The sequence below is a fragment of the Petromyzon marinus genome, unplaced genomic scaffold, assembly GCF_048934315.1.
Source record: "Petromyzon marinus isolate PM22_M1 ecotype Great Lakes invasive population unplaced genomic scaffold, UKy_Petmar_22M1.pri1.0 PM_Scaffold_91, whole genome shotgun sequence".
Lineage (NCBI taxonomy): Eukaryota > Metazoa > Chordata > Hyperoartia > Petromyzontiformes > Petromyzontidae > Petromyzon > Petromyzon marinus.
In genome coordinates, this window is record NW_027423701.1 from 319018 (window position 1) to 324626 (window position 5609).

General features: G+C 48.8%; 1 long non-coding RNA gene across 1 annotated transcript; it reads left to right on the forward strand.

Annotated features, from left to right (window-relative positions):
- The first annotated feature begins 3521 nt into the window (after positions 1-3521).
- Positions 3522-5259, forward strand: LOC142923941 (uncharacterized). The gene is made up of 3 exons (XR_012941021.1): positions 3522-4738; positions 4894-4937; positions 5127-5259. It is a non-coding gene; the product is annotated as an uncharacterized LOC142923941 (long non-coding RNA).
- The last annotated feature ends 350 nt before the right edge of the window (positions 5260-5609 follow it).

Consider the following 5609-nt stretch of genomic DNA (forward strand, 5'->3'; position numbering starts at 1 on the left):
TGTTTGTGTGTAAGTCGATGTTTGTGTGTGTAAGTCGATGTTTGTGTGTGTTAGTCGATGTTTGTGTGTGTTAGTCGATGTTTGTGTGTGTAAGTCGATGTTTGTGTGTGTTAGTCGATGTGTGTTTGTGTGTGTAAGTCGATGTTTGTGTGTGTAAGTCGATGTTTGTGTGTGTTAGTCGATGTTTGTGTGTGTTAGTCGATGTTTGTGTGTGTAAGTCGATGTTTATGTGTGTTAGTCGATGTTTGTGTGTGTGTTAGTCGATGTGTGTGTGTAAGTCGATGTTTGTGTGTGTGTTAGTCGATGTTTGTGTGTGTTAGTCGATGTTTGTTTGTGTAAGTCGATGTTTGTGTGTGTAAGTCGATGTTTGTGTGTGATAGTCCATTTGTGTGTGTTAGTCGATGTTTGTGTGTGTTAGTCGATGTTTGTGTGTGTAAGTCGATGTTTGTGTGTGTTAGTCGATGTTTGTGTGTGTAAGTCGATGTTTGTGTGTGTGTAAGTCGATGTTTGTGTGTGTAAGTCGATGTTTGTGTGTGTTAGTCGATGTTTGTGTGTGTAAGTCGATGTTTGTGTGTGTTAGTCGATGTTTGTGTGTGTAGGTCGATGTTTGTGTGTGTTAGTCGATGTTTGTTTGTGTAAGTCGATGTTTGTGTGTGTTAGTCGATGTTTGCGTGTGTAAGTCGATGTTTGTGTGTGTAAGTCGATGTTTGTGTGTGTTAGTCGATGTCTGTTTGTGTGTGTAAGTCGATGTTTGTGTGTGTTAGTCGATGTTTGTGTGTGTTAGTCGATGTTTGTGTGTGTAAGTCGATGTTTGTGTGTGTTAGTCGATGTGTGTTTGTGTGTGTAAGTCGATGTTTGTGTGTGTAAGTCGATGTTTGTGTGTGTTAGTCGATGTTTGTGTGTGTTAGTCGATGTTTGTGTGTGTAAGTCGATGTTTATGTGTGTTAGTCGATGTTTGTGTGTGTGTTAGTCGATGTGTGTGTGTAAGTCGATGTTTGTGTGTGTGTTAGTCGATGTTTGTGTGTGTTAGTCGATGTTTGTTTGTGTAAGTCGATGTTTGTGTGTGTAAGTCGATGTTTGTGTGTGATAGTCCATTTGTGTGTGTTAGTCGATGTTTGTGTGTGTTAGTCGATGTTTGTGTGTGTAAGTCGATGTTTGTGTGTGTTAGTCGATGTTTGTGTGTGTAAGTCGATGTTTGTGTGTGTTAGTCGATGTTTGTGTGTGTAAGTCGATGTTTCTGTGTGTTAGTCGATGTTTGTGTGTAAGTCGATGTATGTGTGTAAGTCGATGTTTGTGTGTAAGTCGATGTTTGTGTGTGTAAGTCGATGTGTGTGTGTGTTAGTCGATGTGTGTTTGTGTGTGTAAGTCGATGTTTGTGTGTGTTAGTCGATGTTTGTGTGTGTTAGTCGATGTTTGTGTGTGTAAGTCGATGTTTGTGTGTGTTAGTCGATGTGTGTTTGTGTGTGTAAGTCGATGTTTGTGTGTGTAAGTCGATGTTTGTGTGTGTTAGTCGATGTTTGTGTGTGTTAGTCGATGTTTGTGTGTGTAAGTCGATGTTTATGTGTGTTAGTCGATGTTTGTGTGTGTGTTAGTCGATGTGTGTGTGTAAGTCGATGTTTGTGTGTGTGTTAGTCGATGTTTGTGTGTGTTAGTCGATATTTGTTTGTGTAAGTCGATGTTTGTGTGTGTAAGTCGATGTTTGTGTGTGATAGTCCATTTGTGTGTGTTAGTCGATGTTTGTGTGTGTTAGTCGATGTTTGTGTGTGTAAGTCGATGTTTGTGTGTGTTAGTCGATGTTTGTGTGTGTAAGTCGATGTTTGTGTGTGTTAGTCGATGTTTGTGTGTGTAAGTCGATGTTTCTGTGTGTTAGTCGATGTTTGTGTGTAAGTCGATGTATGTGTGTAAGTCGATGTTTGTGTGTAAGTCGATGTTTGTGTGTGTGTTAGTCGATGTTTGTGTGTGTTAGTCGAAGTTTGTGTGTGTAAGTCGATGTTTGTGTGTGTGTTAGTCGATGTTTGTGTGTGTTAGTCGATGTTTGTGTGTGTTAGTCGATGTGTGTTTGTGTGTGTAAGTCGATGTTTGTGTGTGTAAGTCGATGTTTGTGTGTGTTAGTCGATGTTTGTGTGTGTTAGTCGATGTTTGTGTGTGTAAGTCGATGTTTATGTGTGTTAGTCGATGTTTGTGTGTGTGTTAGTCGATGTGTGTGTGTAAGTCGATGTTTGTGTGTGTGTTAGTCGATGTTTGTGTGTGTTAGTCGATGTTTGTTTGTGTAAGTCGATGTTTGTGTGTGTAAGTCGATGTTTGTGTGTGATAGTCCATTTGTGTGTGTTAGTCGATGTTTGTGTGTGTTAGTCGATGTTTGTGTGTGTAAGTCGATGTTTGTGTGTGTTAGTCGATGTTTGTGTGTGTAAGTCGATGTTTGTGTGTGTTAGTCGATGTTTGTGTGTGTAAGTCGATGTTTCTGTGTGTTAGTCGATGTTTGTGTGTAAGTCGATGTATGTGTGTAAGTCGATGTTTGTGTGTAAGTCGATGTTTGTGTGTGTGTTAGTCGATGTTTGTGTGTGTTAGTCGAAGTTTGTGTGTGTAAGTCGATGTTTGTGTGTGTGTTAGTCGATGTTTGTGTGTGTTAGTCGATGTTTGTGTGTGTAAGTCGATGTTTGTGTGTGTAAGTCGATGTTTGTGTGTGTAAGTCGATGTATGTGTGTGTTAGTCGATGTTTGTGTGTGTTAGTCGATTTTTGTGTGTGTTAGTCGATGTTTGTGTGTGTAAGTCGATGTTTGTGTGTTAGTCGATGTTTGTGTGTGTTAGTCGATGTTTGTGTGTGTTAGTCGATGTGTGTGTGTGTTAGTCGATGTTTGTGTGTGTTAGTCGATGTTTGTGTGTGTTAGTCGATGTTTGTGTGTGTGTAAGTCGATGTTTGTGTGTGTTAGTCGATGTGTGTGTGTTAGTCGATGTTTGTGTGTGTAAGTCGATGTTTGTGTGTGTTAGTCGATGTTTGTGTGTGTTAGTCGATGATTGTGTGTGTTAGTCGATGTTTGTGTGTTTAAGTCGATGTTTGTGTGTGTTAGTCGATGTTTGTGTGTGTAAGTCGATTTGTGTGTGTTAGTCGATGTTTGTGTGTGTTAGTCGATGTTTGTGTGTGTAAGTCGATGTTTGTGTGTGTAAGTCGATGTTTGTCTAAGTCGCCTAGACCCTCACCACGTGACCCGCTCCATCCAGAGCCCCTCCCCTCACCCAAAGCCCCTCCCCCTCATTCCCCCCACCCCCTCCCTCATCACTCTCGCGCTGGGACCCGCACCACGTGACCCCCCCCCCAACCAAAGCCCCTCCCCTCACCCACAGCCCCCACCCGTTCCCCCTCACAACACCCCCACCCCCGCCGCAAATGAATCATCACGTGACGCCGCGCGAGCCAATCGCGTGAGGCGACGCGCGGCTGCCATCGCTTCCCGCCATTTTTTTGAAATCGGCGCCTCGCGAATGGCGGAGGCGAAGATCGTGAGGGAGGTGGTGAGTGGTGAGGGAGGTGGTGAGGGAGTTGGTGAGGGAGGTGGTGAGGGAGTTGGTGAGGGAGGTGGTGAGGGAGGTGGTGAGTTGGTGAGTTGGTGAGGGAGGTGGTGAGTTGGTGAGGGAGGTGGTGAGGGAGGTGGTGAGTGGTGAGTGAGTTGGTGAGTTGGTGAGGGAGTTGGTGAGGGAGGTGGTGAGTTGGTGAGGGAGGTGGTGAGTTGGTGAGGGAGTTGGTGAGGGAGGTGGTGAGTTGGTGAGGGAGGTGGTGAGGGAGGTGGTGAGTTGGTGAGTGAGTTGGTGAGGTGGTGAGGGAGGTGGTGAGTTGGTGAGGGAGTTGGTGAGGGAGGTGGTGAGTTGGTGAGTGAGTTGGTGAGGTGGTGAGGGAGTTGGTGAGGGAGGTGGTGAGTGGTGAGTGAGTTGGTGAGTTGGTGAGTTGGTGAGGGAGGTGGTGAGTGGTGAGTGAGTTGGTGAGTTGGTGAGTTGGTGAGGGAGGTGGTGAGTGGTGAGTGAGTTGGTGAGGTGGTGAGTTGGTGAGGGAGTTGGTGAGTGGTGAGTGAGTTGGTGAGGTGGTGAGTGAGGTGGTGAGTGGTGAGTTGGTGAGTTGGTGAGGGAGGTGGTGAGTGGTGAGTGAGTTGGTGAGTTGGTGAGGGAGGTGGTGAGTTGGTGAGGGAGGTGGTGAGGGAGGTGGTGAGGGAGGTGGTGAGTTGGTGAGTTGGTGAGGGAGGTGGTGAGTTGGTGAGTGAGTTGGTGAGGTGGTGAGTGAGGTGGTGAGGGAGGTGGTGAGGGAGGTGGTGAGTTGGTGAGGGAGTTGGTGAGGGAGGTGGTGAGTTGGTGAGTTGGTGAGGGAGGTGGTGAGGGAGGTGGTGAGGGAGGTGGTGAGGGAGTTGGTGAGGGAGGTGGTGAGGGAGGTGGTGAGTTGGTGAGTTGGTGAGGGAGGTGGTGAGGGAGGTGGTGAGTTGGTGAGGTGGTGAGTGAGTTGGTGAGGGAGGTGGTGAGTTGGTGAGGGAGGTGGTGAGGGAGGTGGTGAGTTGGTGAGTTGGTGAGTGAGGTGGTGAGTTGGTGAGGGAGGTGGTGAGGGAGGTGGTGAGGGAGGTGGTGAGTTGGTGAGGGAGTTGGTGAGGGAGTTGGTGAGTTGGTGAGTTGGTGAGTTGGTGAGGGAGGTGGTGAGGGAGGTGGTGAGTTGGTGAGGGAGGTGGTGAGGGAGGTGGTGAGGGAGGTGGTGAGGGAGTTGGTGAGTTGGTGAGGGAGGTGGTGAGTGATGGTGAGTGAGTTGGTGAGGGAGGTGGTGAGTTGGTGAGGGAGGTGGTGAGTTGGTGAGTGAGGTGGTGAGGGAGGTGGTGAGTTGGTGAGTGAGTTGGTGAGGTGGTGAGTGAGGTGGTGAGGGAGGTGGTGAGGGAGGTGGTGAGTTGGTGAGGGAGTTGGTGAGGGAGGTGGTGAAGTTGGTGAGTTGGTGAGGGAGGTGGTGAGGGAGGTGGTGAGTTGGTGAGTTGGTGAGGGAGGTGGTGAGGGAGGTGGTGAGTTGGTGAGGTGGTGAGTGAGTTGGTGAGGGAGGTGGTGAGTTGGTGAGGGAGGTGGTGAGGGAGGTGGTGAGTTGGTGAGTTGGTGAGTGAGGTGGTGAGTTGGTGAGGGAGGTGGTGAGGGAGGTGGTGAGGGAGGTGGTGAGTTGGTGAGGGAGTAGGTGAGGGAGTTGGTGAGTTGGTGAGTTGGTGAGGGAGGTGGTGAGGGAGGTGGTGAGTTGGTGAGGGAGGTGGTGAGGGGAGGTGGTGGGAGGTGGTGAGGTAGTTGGGGGTGGTGAGTTGGTGAGTGAGGTTTGGTGAGTGTGGAGGTGGTGAGTTGGTGAGGGAGGTGGTGAGTGGTGTGAGGGTGGTGAGGTGGTGGTGAGTGTGTGGGAGGTGGTGAGGGAGGTGGTGAGTTGGTGAGGGAGTTGGTGAGTGGGGAGTTGGTGAGGGAGGTGTGAGTTGGTGAGGGAGTTGGGTTGGTGAGGGAGTTGGTGAGGGAGGTGGTGAGTTGGTGAGGGAGTTGGTGAGGGTGGTGGTGAGGGAGGTGGTGAGTTGGTGAGGGAGGTGGTGAGGAGTGAGTTGGTGAGGGTGGTGAGTTGGTGA